Genomic DNA, 23,195 nt, shown 5'->3' with positions numbered 1-23,195 from the left:
GGGCAATGCCATCCTTCTTTTTCTTCTATTTTGGCTGATATCACAGAGTCCACAGTCCTGAAAGGAAGAGAGCAAACGCTTTGCAGCTTGGGATCCATCAAAGCGATTGTAAACATCAGCGGGGAACTGGCTCATTGAGGCTTTGGGAGCCCACATTGCGGGGAGGAAAGGAAGCTGGGCATGGACGAGGGTCCCACATCCCCTAACTGGAGCCTCTTTGCAGCTTGTTTTCTGCTCGAGGCTCAGCGTGATTTGGTGTGAATGAAAATAAGCCTTATTCAAGGGCAAAACCTCCCTAAGTTAGGGGCACGGCCCTCCAATAGCTCGCCCGGTGGCCTGACACCCCTCCCCGACCGTGAGGGGGATGGGCCTGGGCTGCTCTGTGCTCAGATATGGACACGTCTCTGCTGGTCAGACCCCTGCCCAGGACTCGGCCTGACACCCTCGCGGCCCCAGCCCTGTTCAGCCCTGCACAAACTCTCGCTGATGACCCCTCCATCCTGGGGCCACCACCAACAGGCCAAACCCAGCAGCTCTGGCTGAGGACTGCCTGGTAGGCTTGGCACAGAGGGGTCATGGGGCACTGCCAGCCTCTACTCTCCAGAGCTCTCTGTGACGCCCCTCGTGCTCCCCAGCATGCTGGCCCCTGGCACTGCAGACTGAGGCGAGGCCTGCTTCTTACCTGGGACCCACTGAGAATTTAGGGCTCTTCCAGGCGTGCCACCAGCCTCCAGGCCTTCCAGAACAGTCCCTGCCCTGGGCAGCGGCACCTTCACTGTCCTTTCTGTCGGTCTGGGGCCTCCTCTTCCCGTGACCAGTGCCTGGTCTCTCAAAGGGCAGACTCACCGTGGCTGCGGGGTGCTCAAAGCAGGGGCTCCAGAAAGACTGGGAAGACACCGTGGAGTAATTGGCTGTTTGGTTTTTCGGGAAAAAATGTATCCAAACCTTCTCTGGGGTAAGATCAGAGCCCCCATCTTAGAGTTTAGTGCGTCTTTAAATTGCATCTGGGGCAGGGGCCGAGTATTGTGAATACTCCCAGAGCTGAGGGCTTCTCAAAGTAATCATCTGACCCTAAACTTACTGCAAGTGTGGATTTGCACACCTGCAGTTCGCTGCACTTCCTAAGAGAAACCCCTGACAGCGTGGCCACCCGAGGCCATCTGGCCACCACTCGGAGAGCGAGTTTATCAGTGAGTGCCAGGATGCAAGGCACCTACTCTTAACGTGTACCTTGGAACGTCAAAGCCCGCCCAGGTCTCCAGGGCAGGAGATGAGCGGCTCTGGTGAGAGAGCCCAGAGCCAGGGCGGGATCTGGTCCCTGGCCCCTGGATGCCCCAGTAGCTACCGTCCCAAGGGCACGAGTGGACACCCAGGCTCTGCCCAGAAGCACCTGCTCGTCGTGGGATTTTCCTTCCTGGCTGTGACCTGGGAGGCTCCCACCTCCCCAGATGTCCCTGTAATTAAAGTGGCCTGCATCCCACCACACGGGCAGCGTCTGGATGCCCTAGCTTCCCATGGCTGCTGTAACAGAGCATCACAAACCGAGGGGCTGAAAGCAACAGAAGGTTATTGTCTCATAGTTTTGGAGGCCAGCAGTCCTAAATCAATGTCTGCAGGGCTGTTCTCCCTCTGAGGCTCTAGGGGAGGGTCCTTCCTGCCTCTTCCAGCTCCTGTGATGGCCAGAATCCTGGACACTCCTTATCTCGCAGCTGCACCCCTCCTACTCCTGCGTCCGTGCCATGGCCTTTCCCTGTGTGTGTGTCTCTTCTCTTCTTACAAGCACACCAGCCATTGGCTTAAGGGGCCAGGCTAATCCAGTACGACCTCATCTTAACTGATTACATCTGCAAAGGCTCTGTTTCCAAATGTCACCATCTGGGGGTTCGGTGGACGTGCAATGGGGGACACTAGTCATCTCAGTACACTGGGTGATGTCATCTACAAACTGGCACTTGCCGTCTGCCTCTACAAAGATCAAATCATGAGCCGCTGCAGCTGCTGACCTTCAACACCCCCTGAAAGGAGCTCAGGGTGGAGATCAGAAATGAGGTGCTTTGTGTTCTGGGAGAAACTGGCAGAACAGGCCGTCAGATGGTTCAGATATTTTCAGGAGCAGATTTTATGAGCCCAATTCTTGCATCTCGTCATATCTAGAGAAGCACTAAAATCCTTCATGGTGACGTCTGCTCCTCGTGACCAGCAGTAACCTTCACGAGACTAGCAGAAACCTCTGCAAAAAATATGTGCTCGAGTGCATGTACTCCCCCTTCACTAAAATCACATCTATACTGACCTCCCCCACCACTACCTCTTTGGAGCAGTTCCTCAGAGCTCTCTGAGATGCTGTCTCCCGGGCTATAGTCCTCATTTTGCCCCAGATAAAAGTTACTCGCAACTCTCACGTTGTGCATTTTTTTTAAGTCGACAGTGACAAGAGCAAGGCCAGAGGGTTTACTTGTGACTGGCTTTGACCTCCACTCTCCTACAAGAGGCTACACACATGGCTTTGTACTGATGTTCCCACACTGGTGGCCGTCTCCCAAGTTCTCATCAGCCTCTGGATTAATGTCGTGCGTGGCTGGAAGCAGATAGGGGACATTCTGCTCCAACAGTAAAGCAGCTGTCACAGGATTTCTAACTCAGTGGGAACCACGTCCAAGCACGACCTGTCCTGCTACACAACTCGCTGTAGGAATGGGGGACTCCGGTACTTTTCCATCCAACTCGAAAGTCGCAGCCCCTCTTTTATGGGGGCCCTGAAGGCTCCCTCCAATGTGTGTCTGCTGGACAATTGTTCCGCTTGCCTGTCACGTCAGAGCTGTGTCTCAGCATCAGCTGGCCATGGTCAGGGAGCAGAATCTGTACCCGGAATTCAGGGAAGGAGCCAGGAATGCGGCAGCTTTGGCAGGACTGATTTTGCGCTGACTTGCATCTTTTTTTTCTAAACATTTTCCCTAAGTGGTAACATCTCGTGCTCGGCTCAGTCAACTCAGAGCAAATTGATCTTGAGTCGGGAGCTGTGGAAACTGGTTACCCGCAGAAATGGTTGACCCTAAATCACAGTCTGTGAGGTCGCTCTTGCCACGCAGTTGGAGGGGCGTCTCTCTAAGACATCAGCCTTGAGGGCGACAGGTGTCCCCAGCCTGCATGACACTGGAAAGGGCGGTAGAGGCGGCTCTGTGCCAGCTGACTTGGGGCCAGGCCCGTGGGGCTCAGGGCTGTGTGTTCCCAGGCGCCACCCCACGCTCACTGTCTGGACAGAGCAGAAGCAAAGCTGGACCCAGACTCAGGGTCAACCCTGGAGATGTCAGCTCAGAGCCCCAGGGGAATGTGGGGTGATGTCCAGGGCTGGTGAAGGGTCCATCGGGGGAGGAAGGAGGGGCCCAGTGGGCATGCGGAGAAGGGCAGGGATGGGCTGTGAGCGGTCCCGACGGCCAGCAGGCCTCCCTGTGCTGCCTCTTTTGCCACGTCCTGGACACAACATATGTGAGCAGGAAGCCCACACGCCCCAGGGCTCAGAGCCAGCACCAGGCGGGGACTTGGTTCCTTCTCGGGAGAAATCTCTCCAGAGTGGGGATGAGAAGAACACATCGGGGTGTCTCCCTTCTGGACAGTATCCCGGCCACAGAACCTGCCATGATGGAGCTGTCAGGGAGGCGGTTGACCTTGTAAGTCATCAGACCAGCTGGAGGACGGGGAACTCTGAGAGCGACAGCGGATCCTCAGAGGGAGGCCCAGCAGCCAGGGTGAGACTGGCGTCACCCCCAGGGTGGCAGGATCTGCGTGGCAGGGTCTTTGCCTGGAGCAGGCCCTCAGTGCGACCATCCAGGAAGACCGTCCAGGAGGCCCCTACATCCTGGGCCACTGGGCCAAGCTTCGCAGGGAAGTGGGCAAGCGTGAGGACAGGCCAGCCTCCTCCTGGGGCCTCCATTCCTGGGGCTGGTGCACAGCCAGACACAGAAATGCAGCTTCTCTCTAAGCGAACTTCACAGACAATGGCAGTGGACTCACCGGAGAGTGAAATGCAGATTCCCAGGCCTGCCTGGCCCCAAATGCCTCAGAGAGCCTCTAAGCCTGTATTTGTGAGCAGCCCCTGGAGACAGGGGTGCAGGGTTGGGCTGGTAGTTATGCCTGCTCTTGCTCTCAGGATACATCTTTGGGGGGTCCTACTGCAGAGCAGCTCTCCGGGGCATGGCTGCCACACCGATGCCGTGGTGTATGGTGGGCTTCCCGAGGTGGATGGTGGGCTTCCCATGGGCTGAGATGGTTTGGCCCGCCGTGATCCCGCACCCAGAACAGCGCCAGTCATGCGAGTAGGATTCAGCGAATATTTGCTGAAGGTATGAGTGAGTCTTTAGGAATGCGCTGCATTTATACTTTTAATTTTGGCAGGAGGGTTGATTCTGCTTTGAAATCTTTGACAAATAACCATTCGTCGCGCCTAACTCCCTCCCAAGGCAACCCTTCCCTGACCGCGTGTTCCACGTGGTGTCTTTAGTCCCCCCCCCCCAGGCTCTGGCCATCGCTTGGAACTTGGACCCTCACGCCTTCTCCTCCGAAGTCTCCATAACTTGACAATGTCAGACATGGCCCCGTGCGAGCAAAGCAGTGCTTGTTGGCGGGGTGTGTGGACTCTAGAGCAGAAACAGAAACCCGCTCCCCCCAGAGGGCAGACACAAAGACCAGCATGTCACGTACCGTAGCGGCTGGCAGTTGCTTTCCCGACAATTAGATTTCTTCAAGGATCTACAAGGTCATGACATCACCGACATTAAAAGAAAGGTCACCAGGGATGCCTGAGAGGCACCGGGGCCAGGCGTGCGGGAAGCAGAGGGTCCCCCGATCAGCTGAGGGGACTCGAGGAAGGGTAGTGAAGAGATGCTGTGAAAAGGGAAGCTCAGACAAAGGGTGGGATTCTGGTGCCGGGACAGCGTGGCCGCACCGCCCGAGCTGGGCCGGGAGATGGAGGGGAGCGTGAGATGGGGAGGGTGCGGCCAGCTGGAGGAGGAAGCCGGGGGAGCGGCACCCTGAACCCCTCCCGTCCCCGTCTCACACCCCCTGCTGCCCTCGTCCCTTTGGCGGAATCCAGCTGGGGGTCAGAGGGCACCTACGGGGCACAGGGCAGGGTGGATTGAGTGGGTAAAGGAAAACAAACCTCACAAGGATTTACTTTCACCCATCTTGTTTTGTGCCACTCTTTTAGAAGACCGAGTCTCTCCTGTCATTCTTTGAGTGTGTAAAAACCCGTCCAGGTGATCTTTCTAGAATAGACTCAGAAATGTCTATTTCTCCTACTCAAACCTGTTCTTTTTGAGATTCAGTATCTTCATCCCAGGGGGCGTCGATTCCTTTCAAAGCCACAGAAGCAGGGCTCGGGGACCTCGGGCCATCCATTAGTGGGCCTACAGAGGTTTTTTTTTTCCAGACAGTAAGTTGCACATTAAACTTCTATGATGAGATATCTTCAAGTGCAACCCAGCTCACTTTGGACACAGCAGTATCCTGGCCTTGGCTTCATCCCGTTTCATATCGCTACACAATTGTAGGCTGATTGCAGATTGCCGGTACTGTTAATGCCAAATTCCAGCCATCAGTAGAAAAAGACTCGCCTGTCAGCTTTCTCTTGCCTGGAGGTAGAGAGACAGCAAGAAAGAGAGTGAGGGGGCGAGAGCCATCCACCTCTGTCCCCAGGTGCTGCCGAATGCGGTTCCAGGTCCTCTTACAAATTAAAAATCTCTGTGCCCGGTGACTCTAGGTTTCAAGCATTCAAAGTGGATTTTCCCAGCAGGAATATAAGACACAACTGCCTGATGTGTTTATACTCCACGGGAGGCTCGAGCTTAGCGTACTTAGGAATTGGGACATTCAAGGAACCCACCTTTTTTAGCCTGGAACGTCCTACACCGATCTGGTGATGGTGGGCAGCTGGACCGGGTGTGGGGATGTCCGTGAATGAGCACGCTGGCCAGGGGGTGACAGATCTTTTTGTATTCACTGTCAATATCCCGAACTTCACACTAGAGGTGCAGACCAGACTGAGGACTTCTGAGGTCCTTGTGAATCCCAGCACCTGTGGAGGTGGATGTCGCTTGTAATCAGAGTCTCTGCACAGCTGTGGTTACCTTCATAGAAAGAAGGTATTGATATTTCCAACCCCGAACCGAGTCTTGCATCTTTTCAGTGTTCAACAGAAGGATGGTGGGTATCTGTAAGATGTTATCTTTGGTGGAGGTATCTAGATAGCTCTTTCCCCCAAGTCTGCAGTCAAGGACAGTGTATCGAGGATGGTGTATCAGTTTTTTCAGGCCACCATGACAAAGTACCACAACCTGGATTAATTCTTTCACAGTTCTGGAGGCCAGAAGTTCAAAAATCAAGGTGTCGGCAGGCTAGTTCCTTCTGGAGGCTCAGAGGGAGACTCTGTTCCAGGCTTCTCTCCCAGCTTCTGGTGGTTTCCAGTAATCGCTGATGACCGCTGGCCTGTAGATACAACCCTCCAGTCGCCACCTCCATCATCACGTGGCCTCTGTGTCCAGACTTTCCTCTTCGTACGGGAGGCCAATCGTTCTACAGGGACCGCCCAAAGCCCATGTGACCGCACCTTGGGACCTAACTTAACACATCTGCAAAGACCCTGTTTCCAAATAAGGGTACATTCACAGGCACAAGAGATTAGGACTCAAACACATCTTTTGGGGGGACATAATTCAACCCAGTGCAATGGTTTAGGCTCAGAACCTGGACCCTGAGATATGGATCAAGCTAGTGCACTATTAAATGTCTGGTTATTAACTGTGATTCTGGCCTTGAGTGTGAGAACACCAGGCCAGGAATGGTTCCTTTTTGGCCTCAGGTGGGCCTCAGAACCCCTGGGAAGAGGGTGTGAGCATCTGTTGTCGAATCCAGGGATACAGTTGTTATGAGATGCCATCGCCCTGGGCACCGTCCATCCTAGAAATATACACAGGCAAAGGTCACAGTCGTGGAAGATTTAAAATTGATGGGACCCTTTTTTCAAGCGTCCACCCACATTTCCTTTAGTTCTGTTTTCCCCCTTGAGTGTAGAACACAGGAAGAATGTGTATTTGTCAGAGAAGGCAGGATTTGTCAGCGTTCTCCAGAGAAACAGAACCAGTGGCATATATAGAGTAGGAGGTTTTTTAAAGGAATGGCTGTGTGATGTTGGGGGTAGGCACGTCTGAAATCTGCAGGGCAGGCTGGAAACTCAGGCAGGATGTGATGCTGCGCCTTTGAGGCGGATTTCTTCTTCTTCAGGAAACCTCAGTTTTTGTTGTTAAGGCTTCATGGATGCGGCGAAGCCCACCTACATTCTCAAGGGTAATCACCTTTCCTTAAAGTCGAATGATTATCAGTGTTAACCGCCTACAAAATCCCTGCATAGCAGCACTTAGATTCGTGTTTGGTGACATAATCGGGCACCGTAGTTACAGACACATAAAGCTGATCATCACAAGGGCTGACCTGGTGTTAACTATGTTGGCAGGCACGGTGCGGGCAGAGCACGAAAGGAAGCCACGAGAAAGTGTCTGGGGCTGCAGACCCAGAGACCCCCCCTGCCCGGGCTCCAGGTCTGCACTCAGACGCCAAAACACAGCCGCATGCGTGACCCCCTTGGTGAGGATGACCCATTGGGACTGTCCCCGGGGAACAACCAGGGGATCTGGGCGAGGGCCAGTGGGGCCTTTGGGTCGCTCCAGGTGTCTGTACAGCGTCGTGGCTGTGCGGTCCTAGGAAGGGGGCAGATCAGCATCTGGTTGGAGACAGAGCACTTCCGCAGAAAGGACCAGCCGAGTCCTTGCTTCTTTGTTTGCCAGGCCTGGTGACCTGGCCTGGGTCACTCTTTCCAAAAAAGGTTTTCTCATCAGTAGAATGGGAATATCACAACAATCCCTAAATAGGCTCTTGTGTATAAAGATGAGTACCACAGGGTTTGCAACATTCACCCTAAGGAACGTTGCAAAGGAGACAGGGGTTAACTGACACTGCGGTCCAGCCTGACGTGTCCTCAGGGCAGCAAGGACGGAGACTGCCCACTGCCCGCCTGCACGAGGCTCCCGGGGGAGGGGGCTCTCGGGGGCCTGTCTCTGCCCGTGAGGAGAAGACCAGGGGCCCTGGGCCCACGCGGACCTGAACCTGTGCATGGTGGTGGGGTGACGGGAGATGAGGGTGCATTCTGTGCTATTTTTGACGTGGGGTGAGACAGAGAAAAAGGCCACCGTGGCCCAGGAACCTGATCGGTCACCAGGTGAGCAGAAAGGTGGAGCCGGGCACTCTGGGTGGGTCCTGCCCACATGAGACGCCTTCCCCAGAGACCCCTAGTTCCTCCCGAACCTCGCCCACGTGCCGCCTGGTCTTCACACACGGCTCCAAACCCAACCATCCTCTGTGGTCTGAACACCTGCCTCCTCCTACCTGGCCCCCCTGCCCGCCCCCACCTGCCCATCCTCCACGCTGCCCCAGGGCTCCCGTGGACTTGCTCCTTGGACCTCCTGCCACCAGCTTGGAGTCCTGCGGTGGCTTCCGCTGCCCTGAAGATGGAGGGAAGCCCCCCACCCCCTGCACCCCCCTGCCCAGCTCGCTCACCAGGGGACAGCCCCTCTGACGTGGGGTGGTCACTTCCTGTCCCGTGCGCCTCCTCCCTTCCCGGTCAGCCCTCCCCTGCAGTTAGAGGACCTCTCCTGTCGAGGGCTGGCTAGGACACCATCCCCTCGTCCCTGTGGCCCCCTGCGGGCAGGGGCACGTATCCCCGATCCCTGGTGCCTAGGGCAGCAGGGGCCTCGGCCCTGAAGCCGGGAGGAGAGAGTGGGGACAGACACGTCTGCTGGAGAACTTTGATCCAAGCAGAGCGGTGACTCACGATGAAAGATCACTGATCACGGCAGAAGCACCAGGAGGCCCAGCAAAATCGGTTAGAATCATGAATTAATTTATTGATGTTTCTGAATAAGTGGATTGTTGGCAAATGTCAAGCACACGCTGGTGAGCACAGAGAAAATCTGAAGTCTATTCCTATTTGGGCGTTTGGACACAAGCGTGTTGAAATGTCCAACATCGGGGGTCCGTCTGTGAGGCCGAGAGGACGGCAGGAGGAAGGGGCGGCTGCTGACACGCTGTGACCTGGCACGTCCCTCCTGCTCCGCACACAGGGCTTGTCTGGATGCCCTCGCTGCGGAGACAGCCCGACTGCTCGCACTGCACTTCCTCCGCCCTGCCCTGTGCTCTGGAAGCATGACCACCAGGGCTCTTCTGTCCAGCTGGGGAGCCTTCCGCAGCCGCGGCTGCCCTCCTCCTCGCCTCCCTCCCCGGGAGCCCGGCCGCCCACCCTCCGCCCAGGCTCCATCCTCCGGCAGCCCCTCCTGCGGCTGCAGCTCACCTGGTTTCTGCTAACTGCCCCCTCCTCGGCCATGCTTGATCACGCGCTCCTGCCTTCAAATGTTCGCAGGTCCTAGCGGAGATAAAAGGACATTCCTTTAGTGGGATTGCTGGATCATATGATAATTCTATTTTTAGTTTTTTAAGGAACCTCCATACTGTTCTCCATAGTGCCTGTATCAATTTACATTCCCACCCACAGTGCAAGAGGGTTCCCTTTTCTCCACACCCTCTCCAGCATTTATTGTTTCTAGATTTTTTGATGATGGCCATTCTGACCTGTGTGAGGTGATACTTCATTGTAGTTTTGATTTGCATTTCTCTAATGATTAGTGATGTTGAGCATCCTTTCATGTGTCTGTTGGCAATCTGTATATCTTCTTCGGAGAAATGTCTATTGAGGTCTTCTGCCCATTTTTGGATTGGGTTGTTTGTTTTTTTGATATTGAGCTGCATGAGTTGCTTGTATGTTTTGGAGCATATACCCTGAGAAAACCATAATTCAAAAAGAGTCATGTACCACAATGTTCATTGCAGCTCTATTTACAATAGCCAGGACATGGAAGCAGCCTAAGTGTCCATCGACAGATGAATGGATAAAGAAGATGTGGCACATATATACAATGGAATATTACTCAGCCACAAAAAGGAATGAAACTGAGTTATTTGTAGTGAGGTGGATGGACCTAGAGTCTGTCATACAGAGTGAAGTAGGTCAGAAAGAGAAAAACAAATACTGTATGCTAACACATATTTATGGAATCTAAAAAAAAAAAAAAGAAAGAAAAAACAAATGGTCAGAAGAACCTAGGGGCAAGGCAGTAATAAAGATGCAGACCTACTAGAGAATGGACTTGAGGATACGGGGAGGGGGAAGGGTAAGCTGGGACAAAGTGAGAGAGCGGCATGGACATATATACACTACCAAATGTAAAATAGATAGCTAGTGGGAAGCAGCCGCATAGCACAGGGAGATCAGCTCGGTGCTTTGTGACCACCTAGAGGGGTGGGATAGGGAGGGTGGGAGGGAGACGCAAGAGGGAGGAGATATGGGGATATATGTATATGTATAACTGATTCACTTTGTTATAAAGCAGAAACTAACACACCATTGTAAAGCAATTATACTCCAGTAAAGATGTTAAAAAAGAAAAGAAGGACATTCCTTGACCCAAGAAGATGCCTGTCTTCCTGGGGATTTGACCCCTGCCTTCAGGAGGGATGTGGGTACAGGAGGGGACGCCAGTCAGGCAGCAAAGGCTCCCTGGACAATCCCGGGGGGGCCACCATCAAAGCGACTGCACCCCTGGAGCCAGGAGGAGGGGTGCAGCCACCTGTGGCTCACCCACGCTCATCCCTTCCTCAAAAGGCTCTTGGTTCCTGGACCTCATTCCGCCCCTAACAAACGCACGAGAAGCCATTCATTCTCCAAAAACCAGTTTACAAATGTTCCCCGACTTTTCCCATTAGATTTCAAAACCTTCTTCTGTCAGCCTCCGAAGAAAGGATCATTTCTTATTATCAGGGGACAGAAGGAAAGGACAGGTGAGCCTGGAGTTCTTTAAAAAGCGAAAAGGCTGAATTGAAAAGCGAAAAGGCTGTGTACTTTCTGCCCAGACTTCATCTCAGTTTGCAGAATGAGAAATAATGAAATCAATTTCATCTAGATTAGCTGAGGCACATGCCCGGCGGTGTCTCAATTCATTCTGGTTTCAGAGAAAGCAGGGGTTTTGCTGTGTTCCTATTCTCTGGCGTACAGATTCTCCTCTGCAAGAATATGCCGTGATCTTCCTAAGATTCCAACAAACCACTGAATCTCTCACGACGCACAGTCTTGTCCTGTTTCCTACGCCACGATCTGAACATGACAATTACACACAGAAATGCAATCCCTGAGTTGGTTTCTAAATTCACCTTTTGGTTCTCAAGCATCCAACTAATTTTATTCTAATTCTGTGGATGGATGGAGTTTTGCTGAGCTGCCAGCCTCAGCAGTTCTGTTCATCCTGACTTTGACTCCTGTTTGTATCTCTGGCTCCTGTGGACACTGCCAGGGAAGAGAGATTTGCAAAAACAAGCCCCTGCCTATTCAGAAAAGGATGTTGGGCTAATTTCACAGGTACAAGTGCGGAAGGCAGGAGCTGCAATTCTGCGGGAAATGTGCCTTATTTGTGATCCCTCCATGTCACTCTGAGGTCAGAGAGCATTGGTTCACTGTTGGGCCCAAGGTCCAAGGAACCCATGTCTCCTCCAGAGACAGCCAGGGCCACCACCCTCCCGCGGTGACTTTCAGGTCTGGGGTCCGTCTGGTTGTGCCTACATTTTTGTTTCCTCCCTTAGGAAATCCCAGGTCGTGCTTCATTGATAGGAGTCCAAAGTGGGTCACCCACTCTATTTATTTGTGCTATGTTTCGAGATGAAAGGGAAAGGTGAAGTTTGATTATATTTTCAGGCCATTTGGGGGGTCTTGAGCTTCACAGTAGGCTACCTCAGACCATCTCATTTGACCACTGAAGGCCCCTCTGATTGTCAGGATATTTACTTAGTTGCAAATTCTCCCATGCTGGGCTCATGGCTGGTGTGGGTTACTTTGTGTTTCCTCAGAAAGACAGGTTCACATCCTAACCCCTGATACCTGTCAATGTGACCTTGTTTTAAAATAGGCTTTTTGCAGATCAGAGTTGTTATCAAGTTAAGATGAGGTCACCCTGGAGTAGGATGGGCTCTAATCCAATGGCTGGTGAATTTATAAGGAGAGAGATTAGAAAACCGACACCCAGAGAAGAAGGCCAAGTGAAGACGGAGGCGGAGGCTGGTGTGATGCAGCCACAAGCCAAGGATGCCAGGAGCCTCCAGGAGCTGGAAGAATCAAGAAAGGCTCCTCCTCCAACACCTGCAAAGAGAGAATGGACCTACAGACTCATGGATTTCAGACTTCCAGCCTCCGGAACTGTGAGAGGTTGAGTTTCTGTGGTTTTAAGCTGCCCAGCTTGCGGCGCTTGTTACAGCAGCGCCGAGGCACGGATAAAACTGTCCAGCTGTGTTTCCACCTGACAGGGATGGATTCTGAACAGCCTATATCCTCTGATCGGCCACTGTGCTCTTCCAAACATCAGGGTCTTGGGCAGGAACCCGGAGGAAGCCCCTCCCTCCTACCAGGGGTCCAGTGCGGGACTTGTCCACACTCTGCCCTCAGGAAGCCCACCCAGAAGAGTGGATGAACACGGGGCCACGGGGGTTTTCCAGCTTCCTCATGGCAACGCCCACCCAAAGCCTGCGGGGGGCCCGGCAGTGTGTTTACAGTCATATACTGGGTACAAGTTGCAAAATACACTGAAGCTGCAGCCTGTTGTTTCTGCTCTTTCTTTCCACTTGCACCTCCCGTGGGTGCTGCTTTGCCCGCCGGTGGAAGGCTGTGCAGGGGCTACAGGCGCGTCTGGGATGTAGCTCGTGGAGGGTGCGTTGGGGGGGCCCTGAGTTTCTGCGTAGTGGGCCGCTACTCGTGGAGTTCAAAGCCGCTTCCAGATGGATCCAGTTACTGCTGGAAGCTTCCAGGGGCTGGTAAGGAGCAGAGCCTGATTCACTCCAAGGTTGACAGCCATGCTAGGAGTCTTCACACTGCCCTAGATGGCCTGTCTCCTGCCCAGCCAGCCCTCAGCAGGCCTTAGACATTTTAGCCAAGAGACCAGTAGTTTATGGCCAGCGGTGGCCACCATCACCCTTCCCTGCCCCCATTGTCCCCCTATGTGCGGCTCTAGCTCCCGATGGATGCCTGCATTTGCTCCTGAGGTCATTTCAGCCCATCTGCAGAGGTGTGTCATCACCTCCCGGTGATTTGTCCTAAAGCGTTGAGGTGGACAAAGATGGCATGCAACTCTTGATACCCAGCGATAACTGCACGTCTACAAGCTAAAGGGCTGTCCGCTCAGAGTCTTCTGTTGCTACCCTAGAGAACTCAACATAATCAGAAACCCGTATAGTTCCAACCTGAAAGAAACTCAATAGATACTTTTCCAGGTTTGACCACCATCTTAAAAAAATGGCATAACATTACCGACATTGAGATACAAACAAAGAAATCTTTCTAAACATCAGTAATAATGTAAACATTTCACTGAGCTGTGCTAGAATAAAGACCATCTTCTCCCTAGAAAACGATCCCACAAAATTGCCATTCAAAGAAGCAATCAGAGAACGTGCCGCCAGAAAAAGCAGATTATAGGGGGCTGTTAATTAATTTAAAAAGTTATGCTTTTTCCTGGATTTTGTGATGTTGGCGGCCTTCCCAGCACTTGTAAATTTAAAATGTGTTGTGATTTCTTTTTCTTCATGTTTACTTTACTGCCCTGTTTTTTTTTTTTTTTAAACATCTTTATTGAAGTATAATTGCCTTACAATGGTGTGTTAGCTTCTGCTTTATAACAAAGTGAATCAGTTATACACATACAATATGTTCCCATATCTCTTCCCTCTTGCATCTCCCTCCCTCCCACCCTCCCCATCCCACCCCTCTAGGTGGTCACAAAGCACCGAGCTGATCTCCCTGTGCTATGTGGCTGCTTACCACTAGCTATCTATTTTACATTTGGTAGTGTATATATGTCCATGACACTCTCTTACCCTGTCACATCTCACCCCACCCCCTCCCCATATCCTCAAGTCCATTCTCTAGTAGGTCTGTGTCTTTATTCCCGTCTTGCCACTAGGTTCTTCATGGCCTTTTTTTTTTTTTTTTTTTCCCTTAGATTCCGTATATATGTGTTAGCATACTGTATTTGTTTTTCTCTTTCTGACTTACTTCACTCTGTATGACAGACTCTAACTCCATCCACCTCATTACAAATACCTCCATTTCATTTCGTTTTATGGCTAAGTAATATTCCATTGTGTATATGTGCCACATCTTCTTTATCCATTCATCTGTTGATGGACATTTAGGTTGCTTCCATGTCCTGGCTATTGTAAATAGAGCTGCAATGAACATTTTGGTACATGACTCTTTTTGAATTATGGTTTTCTCAGGGTATATGCCCAGTAGTGGGATTGCTGGGTTGTATGGTAGTTCTATTTGTAGTTTTTTAAGGAACCTCCATACCGTTCTCCATAGTGGCTGTATCAATTTACATTCCCACCAACAGTGCAAGAGTGTTCCCTTTCCTCCACACCCTCTCCAGCATTTATTGTTTCTAGATTTTTTGATGATGGCCATTCTGATCGGTGTGAGATGATATCTCATTGTAGTTTTGATTTGCATTTCTCTAATGATTAATGATGTTGAGCATTCTTTCATGTGTCTGTTGGCAATCTGTATATCTTCTTTGGAGAAATGTCTATTTAGGTCTTCTGCCCATTTTTGGATTGGGTTGTTCGTTTTTTTGTTATTGAGCTGCATGAGCTGCTTGTAGATCTTGGAGATTAATCCTTTGTCAGTTGCTTCATTTGCAAATATTTTCTCCCATTCTGAGGGTTGTCTTTTGGTCTTGTTTATGGTTTCCTTTGCTGTGCAAAAGCTTTTAAGTTTCATTAGGTCCCATTTGTTTATTTGTGTTCTTATTTCCATTTCTCTGGGAGCTGGGTCAAAAAGAATCTTGCTGTGATGTATGTCATAGAGTGTTCTGCCTATGTTTTCCTCTAAGAGTTTGATAGTGTCTGGCCTTACACTTAGGTCTTTAATCCATTTTGAGTTTATTTTTGTGCATGGTGTCAGGGAGTGTTCTAATTTCATACTTTTACATATATCTGTCCAATTTTCCCAGCACCACTTATTGAAGAGGCTGTCTTTTCTCCACTGTATATGCTTGCCTCCTTTATCAAAGATAAGGTGACCATATGTGTGTGGGTTTATCTCTGGGCTTTCTATCCTGTTCCATTGATCTATATTTCTGTTTTTGTGCCAGTACCAAACTGTCTTGATTACTGTAGCTTTGTAATATAGTCTGAAGTCAGGGAGCCTGATTCCCCCAGCTCCATTTTTCGTTCTCAAGATTGCTTTGGGTATTCAGGGTCTTTTGTGTTTCCATACAAATTGTGAAATTTTTTGTTCTAGTTCTGTGAAAAATGCCAGTGGTAGTTTGATAGGGATTGCATTGAATCTGTAGATTGCTTTGGGTAGTAGAGTCATTTTCACAATGTTGATTCTTCCAATCCAGGAACATGGTATATCTCTCCATCTATTTGTATCATCTTTAATTTCTTTCATCAGTGTCTTATAATTTTCTGCATACAGGTCTTTTGTCTCCTTAGGTAGGTTTATTCCTAGATATTTTATTCTTTTTGTTGCAATGGTAAACGGGAGTGTTTTCTTAATTTCACTTTCAGATTTTTCGTCATTAGTGTATAGAAATGCAAGCGATTTCTGTGCATTAATTTTGTATCCTGCTACTTTACCAAATTCATTGATTAGCTCTAGGAGTTTTCTGGTAGCATCTTTAGGATTCTCTATGTATAGTATCATGTCATCTGCAAATAGTGACAGCTTTACTTCTTCTTTTCCGATTTGGATTCCTTTTATTTCTTTTTCTTCTCTGATTGCTGTGGCTAACACTTCCAAAACTATGTTGAATAATAGTGGTGAGAGTGGGCAACCTTGTCTTGTTCCTGATCTTAGTGGAAATGGTTTCAGTTTTTCACCATTGAGGACAATGTTGGCTGTGGGTTTGTCATATATGGCCTTTATTATGTTGAGGAAAGTTCCCTCTGTGCCTACTTCCTGCAGGGCTTTTATCATAAATGGGTGTTGAATTTTGTTGAAAGCTTTCTCTGCATCTATTGAGATGATCATATGGTTTTTCTCCTTCAATTTGTTAATACGGTGTATCACATTGATTGATATGCGTATATTGAAGAATCCTTGCATTCCTGGGATAAACCCCACTTGATCATGGTGTATGATCCTTTTAATGTGCTGTTGGATTCTGTTTGCTAGTATTTTGTTGAGGATTTTTGCATCTATGTTCATCAGTGATATTGGCCTGTAGTTTTCTTTCTTTGTGACATCTTTGTCTGGTTTTGGTATCAGGGTGATGGTGGCCTCGTAGAATGAGTTTGGGAGTGTTCCTCCCTCTGCAATATTTTGGAAGAGTTTGAGAAGTATAGGTGTTAGCTCTTCTCTAAATGTTTGATAGAATTCACCTGTGAAGCCATCTGGTCCTGGGCTTTTGTTTGTTGGAAGGTTTTTAATCACAGTTTCAATTTCAGTGCTTGTGATTGGTCTGTTCATATTTTCTATTTCTTCCTGGTTCAGTCTCGGCAGTTTGTGCATTTCTAAGAATCTGTCCATTTCTTCCAGGTTGTCCATTTTATTGGCATAGAGTTGCTTGTAGTAATCTCTCATGATCTTTTGTATTTCTGCAGTGTCAGTGGTTACTTCTCCTTTTTCATTTCTAATTCTATTGATCTGAGTCTTCTCCCTTTTTCTCTTGATGAGTCTGGCTAATGGTTTATCAATTTTGTTTATCTTCTCAAAGAACCAGCTTTTAGTTTCATTGATTTTTGCTATTGTTTCCTTCATTTCTTTTTCATTTATTTCTGACCTGATCTTTATAATTTCTTTCCTTCTGCTGGCTTTGGGGTTTTTTTGTTCTTCTTTCTCTAATGGTTTTAGGTGCAAGGTTAGGTTGTTTATTCGAGATGTTTCCTGTTTCTTGAGGTAGGCTTGTATTGCTATAAACTTCCCTCTTAGCACTGCTTTTGCTGTGTCCCATAGGTTTTGGGTCGTCGTATCTCCATTGTCATTTGTTTCTAGGTATTTTTTGATTTCCCCTTTGATTTCTTCAGTGATCACTTCGTTATTAAGTAATGTATTGTGTAGCCTCCATGTGTTTGTATTTTTTACAGATCTTTTCCTGTAATTGATATCTAGTCTCATAGCGTTGTGGTTGGAAAAGATACTTGATACGATTTCAATTTTCTTAAATTTACCAAGGCTTGATTTGTGACCCAAGATATGATCTATCCTGGAGAATGTTCCATGAGCACTTGAGAAAAATGTGTATTCTGTTGTTTTTGGGTGGAATGTCCTATAAATATCAATTAAGTCCATCTTGTTTAATGTATCATTTAAAGCTTGTGTTTCCTTATTTATTTTCATTTTGGATGATCTGTCCATTGGTGAAAGTGGGGTGTTAAAGTCCCCTACTATGATTGTGTTGCTGTCGATTTCCCCTTTTATGGCTGTTAGTATTTGCCTTATGTATTGAGGTGCTCCTATGTTGGGTGCATAAATATTTACAATTGTTATACCTTCCTCTTGGATCGATCCCTTGATCATTATATAGTGTCCTTCTTTGTCTCTTGTAATAGTCTTTATTTTAAAGTCTATTTTGTCTGATACGAGAATTGCTACTCCAGCTTTCTTTTGATTTCCATTTGCATGGAATATCTTTTTCCATCCCCTCACTTTCAGTCTGTATGTGTCTCCAGGTCTGAAGTGGGTCTCTTGTAGACAGCATATATATGGGTCTTGTTTTTGTATCCATTCAGCCAGCCTGTGTCTTTTGGTGGGAGCATTTAATCCATTTACATTCAAGGTAATTATCGATATGTGTGTTCCTATTCCCATTTTCTTAAATGTTTTGGGTTTGTTATTGTAGGTGTTTTCCTTCTCTTGTGTTTCTTGCCTAGAGAAGTTCCTTTAGCATTTGTTGTAAAGCTGGTTTGGTGGTGCTGAACTCTCTCAGCTTTTGCTTGTCTGTAAAGGTTTTAATTTCTCCATCGAATCTGAATGAGATCCTTGCTGGGTAGAGTAATCTTGGTTGTAGGTTTTTCTCCTTCATCACTTTAAGTATATCCTGCCACTCCCTTCTGGCTACTGCCCTGTTTTTTATTTATTTCTTAAAGAGACCTCTCAGCTTCAGGCCCCAAGCCCTCTGCGTTTCCCCAGCCAGTTTATCTGGGGTGTGCGAGCGCCCTGTGTACTCCCCGTCAGGATGGCCCATCACCCGCAGGTCAGGGCTCACCCTTCTCTGGTTGGACTGAGCCAGGATTTCGTGCTCCCTCAGATGTCACTGGGCCCCGTTCCTCAGCCCCTCTTCCTGTGCTCTCAGACTCTGGAGGAGGCATGGAGGGCTCTGGGGAGGGCTGGGACCTGCCCCTCACCCATGTGTCCACTGCCACCCCCCTGGCAAACGCCGGCACTCGGCCAGCTCAGGTCATCTGGTCAACCATCTCGACCCCCGGCCCCCTCTGCTGGCAGCTGGGAGTGTCCGGTCCTCAGCCAGGCATGGAAGACCGCCCCAGAGTTCAGGACCTCCTCCGTGACAAGGCTGGTCACCCCGGTGTCCTCTGCCTTGTGACCTCCCACTCCGAGACCTTTGTCTCTTTCTGGATCAGCTCCACATTCCTGGCCACCCCTGCATGACGCGAGGACCCACTGGAGCTCAGAGGTGCCGCCTGCAGATACTTCATGCTCAGACCAAGCCTCCGAGCTTTCGACCCCCAGGTACTGCCTCTCTGTCCTGGGAGGCTGGGGTCCCTCCAGGCCCTTAGCAGAGAGTGTGGGAGCAGAAAGCCTGTGGGAGCAGCGTCCAGGGCTGGGCAGACCCAAGTTCAGACTTAGATTTTACCATCGACTGTGGGAAACGACCAGATTCTTTGACCTGTTAAATCTCTCTCTCCCTTAAAAATGGAGATAAAATACTTCCTCACAGAATGTTGTGGGGACACATGAGGTGACAGTGCAAAGCACGAGGCCCAGGGCCTGCTGCGCACGGCTGAGCTTGTTAACACTAGTGCGTGTGTGTGCATTTTTTCTTGATAAACTGAAGTTTTGAAATAGTCCAGTCACACCACCTTTATTGTTCCCTCATTTTGCCCTTAATTCTTGGGAAGCTCTCCCCATCCTCCCAGCCAACTCCCCAGGTGCCAGCAGTGATGCAGAAAAAGACCTCTCTCCTCAGCACCCTCAACACAAAAATTACTCTGTCCTTTTCCAGAAAAGGCCTCCGTGCACCCTGCACTCCCAAGGAGCCTTAAGTCAGCGGCACCTGTTCAGTGTCTAGAGCAGCACTGGCCCTCGGATGCCCGGGCATTTTCACACCTGCTCACACTGACCAGGACAGGATTTGTGAAGCTGGATGGAAGCCAGGTCAGGCAGAGAAATCTCAGGTCTGGGCTTCACCTTAGCAGTCACTGAATTCAGGAAAATAGAAGCACTTTAGACTCATGCAAATGGATTTATTTCAAACTGCCCCTTTGGAGGCCTGCAGCTGCACCTTGAGACTCTTCCGTGAACATTTCAAGGGGGGAAGACAGCTCCAGGGGTGCAGGGGGAGGCGGAAGGAAGGGGGCTCTGCTGAGAGCAGGAGCCCGCGGCTCAGGGTGCTGTCGCATCCACGGGCCGCAGGCCGCCCGGTCCCACGGCAGAGAACAGAAGGCAGGGCCCGTCGGGGGTGCCGGAGGTCGGCCACACGTGTCCCGATGCCGCACTCCACCCGCTGGAGGCATGAAGTGAGCTGTGGCCGGAGTACTTACACCATAGACACTGGCAAACCCTGAAAGCCAGCCTCCCCGCGCCCAGCCCAGCTGGTGGTGGGCATTGACCAGCGTGACACTGGGCAGTCACCTGCGCCACCCAGCACTTGCCCGACGCGTCTGACAGCCTTTCCCTAACAGAGAATACGGTGCTGACGCCCTCTCGGCATCGCCTGCCTCTGCTCTGTGACGGAGACGTGTGATTTCCACCTGAGGTCGCTTCTCCCCCAAGGAGGCGAGCAGGAAGGCTCCGAGGATGTGCAGACAAAGACCGCCCCTTCCCGTCATGGGGCTTTGCACCTCTAAGGCGAGGGCTGCCCGAGCTGAGCCCCGGGTGGCTCCACTGGAGACCCGTCTGTGCTGAGGACGGAGCGGGGACACAGGCGTGCACGTGGAAAGGAGCTCGCTGGTTGTCACGACAGGGAGACAGTATTTTTCTGCCCTGAGCAGGGTTTCTTCACCTACCAATCTGTGGGCTCCCTGGCCCTAGTAGGGGGCACGCCCCCCTGCAGCCCTCAGCCCCCATCGCCCGAGAGCTTGGGCGCTGCCTGCAGGACTGACCTGTCCCCCTCATGGGTCTGATCCCACCCTGAGGTCGTCCACTCCTGCGGGAGTGTTTCAGGTCTAAACTCTGCTCTTCTCTGCTGGGATTCCCTACCCTGTGCCTTCCTGTAAGGCGTTTGCAGACCTGAGCGAGTGACACTGGAAGGTCCCGGCTCCGCATCTGCTCCACACCTGGGACCACTTCTCTCCCTGGAGGAGAAAGCGCCCGGGTCTCTCGGATTGTGTTCGGTGGCAGCACGGCAAGCTCAGTCCCTCCCTGCAGCTGGTCCTGCCCTCAGTGCCCCCTCGTCCCCCTGGGATTCCCCAGGGAGTTCTGCGGCCTGGGCACAGTGAGGGTGGAAAGGCAAGCCCTGACTGATACTGGCTGAGGGCCAGGGGTCAGGCTGGCACCCGAGGTTGGTGAGGTGGGTGCGTGACGCGGCCTCGTTCTCTGGCACAGGCCTGAGCTGGCATGTGTGCCGCTGGGCACCGGGGAGAAGCCAGGGGCGAGGGTGGGAGTAATGGCTGCGTGTGAGGGCTTGACTCAAGGGCCCGGCCCAGGGGGGCCTGACAAATGGGGGGGGCGCACGTGGGATGTTTACTTCAACACGAGGCGGCTCTAATGGCAAATGTGAGCCAGTGAGAACGCCGGGTTCCAGCCCTTGGAACAGTAAGGCCTTTGCTCTTGGAGGAATCTGGGAAGGAGGGAAGGAAGTGGGCTCTCCTTACCCTGCAAGTGTTTAGATGTCGGGAGCAGGAGTAATCAGCCTAAGATCACCGTTGACCCCTCCTCCTCTCCAAGTCCTGGAAGCGACTTCAGGAGGTGCTTTGCAAAGCTGAGAGCTGAGGATGGTTCCCTGCAGCCGCTTGGCGGGTCCGTTGTGTGCCCCGTGGCCTTTGTCATGCGGTGATGACACACACACGTCCTGAGTTCAAATCCCAGCTCTACTATTTTCTAGCTCTTAAATCCCCGGCAGGGTAACCACACTCTGCCTCAGTTTGTCCGCCTGTAAATAGGGGAGAATGGTGACCACTACTTCGTAGGGCTTGTGTGAGTTTCAGATAAGTTGACGCCTGTGATACTAGCATGTAAGCATTGCATAAGTTTTGGCTTTGTCACTGTCACCGTAGCCTGGCAATCCAGGCACGTGGTCAGTGTGGCAGCTCCTGCTGACCCGAGACGGGGAGTATGGAGACAGTCCCTTGGGGGACGCTTGGGCAGAGACTGAAGGTGTTCACCCCACGGGCCTCAGATCACGGAGGAGGCTGGTTGGGACAGAGACACCTTTCAATTTATATAATTCCAATTTTTTTCACATCAAGCAATTGGGGCATCAATTTACAAGCTCATTGAAACTTAGCTGCCCACCTCTTTTTGAACGGAGGATTCACACCCCAGCCTTTTCCTGCTCCTCCTCCTTCACTTTTTAAACATTTAACCTAAGCAGTGTTTGCCTTGGAGGGTTTGCAGAGGGCTCAGCGAGAGCCCAGGTGATGGCTTTCCAGAGGGAGCTGCAGACCCGTGGCCTCCGAACACCAGCCATGTGAGGGCCACGGCCACGGTGTTCCACACCCAGCAACTCCCAGATTACTAGTTACTCAGTGTTTTCTATAACTCAGCTATCTCTGAAATTCAGTGTATCATTTAAACAATAATAAATATGTATATCAATACCTCATATAGAAAGCCAGGGACTTCCCTGGTAGTTCAGTGGTTAACACTCTGCACTCCCAATGCAGGGGGCCTGGGTCCAGTCCTTGGTCAGGGAACTAGATCCCACATGCATGCCACAACTAAGAGTTTGCCTGCCGCAACTAAGACCCAGCGCAAGCAAATAAATAAGTAAATAAATAAATATTAAAAAAAGAAAGCCGTTTTCACTTGGCAAAAGTAAGGATGTATAAAATACACTTACTCATTCAATAACATGCATAGCAATGGATGAGTGAATTGTGTATGGATTCTTGAATGGATGTCCACGTACACATATACGCTTAAATAAATGAGTGAATGTATATATTGATATAATTTTAATACTGATATTGTATATGTTATATATAGATTGTATGTTATATATTAAAGCATGTTAATATGTTAATATTACTAACATACATAACCTCTCTCTATATTCTGTTTATCTAGCTGTGTGTATGAATGTAGTGCCTCTTGTCTGCCCTGTGCTGGAAACGGGACGGGGGGTTGGTGTTGGGTTGTGGTTTGCCTGCCTGGCTGGGAAAGTAGCAGTAAACAGGTGGGCACGTTCACAGTGATAGAAAAAGGCAATCTGAGGTCGTCACTGGTTGGAGGCAAGGAAACCGGGGCGATGAGGACGAGTTCTTGCAGGAAACAGGATTTGGGCTGAGACCCGTGATGCGAAGCCAGGGAATTCCTGGCCCCGAAGGCGCAGATGGAGTGGCCTTTGAAAGATCAGACGATTGTCAAGACACCTGCAGAACATCCACTGTCCAGCCTTCACTGTCCTTCAGTTACATTTGCTGGGTCTTGACATTTTGCCCTCTGTTTGCCAACAGACCCATTTACCCTCCACAACCGGGTGGGAAGTAGGGAGATGGATGGAGTCTGACTTCACGAACTGCTCTGGGTGGGTGGGCGGGTGGTGGTGGGCTTTGCTCTTCTCTAGAAATAATAGCCCTGTGACCTGGTCCCCACCTCTGGCTGTGAAACAAGGCCACTACCCAGTGATGGAAAATGGGCAGTTTTCCTAGATATGGCAGAAAAGACCATTAAGAACGGATTCCTTTCATTCTTCACATGTTAATTGAATGTT

The 23,195-nt window shown here is 50.4% G+C and overlaps 2 long non-coding RNA genes across 2 annotated transcripts in view; one reads left to right on the top strand and one right to left on the bottom strand.

Moving 5' to 3' along the window:
- The window catches only part of LOC309642169, a 998,009-nt gene that overhangs the window by 350,945 nt on the left and 623,869 nt on the right, over positions 1-23,195 (bottom strand). The gene's annotated exons all lie outside the window — the stretch shown is intronic.
- The window catches only part of LOC309642162, a 360,711-nt gene that overhangs the window by 312,825 nt on the left and 24,691 nt on the right, over positions 1-23,195 (top strand). The gene's annotated exons all lie outside the window — the stretch shown is intronic.

Source organism: Balaenoptera physalus (assembly GCF_965194825.1).
Source record: "Balaenoptera physalus genome assembly, chromosome: 14".
Classification (NCBI taxonomy): domain Eukaryota; kingdom Metazoa; phylum Chordata; class Mammalia; order Artiodactyla; family Balaenopteridae; genus Balaenoptera; species Balaenoptera physalus.
This window is presented reverse-complemented; position numbering and strand designations above follow the sequence as displayed.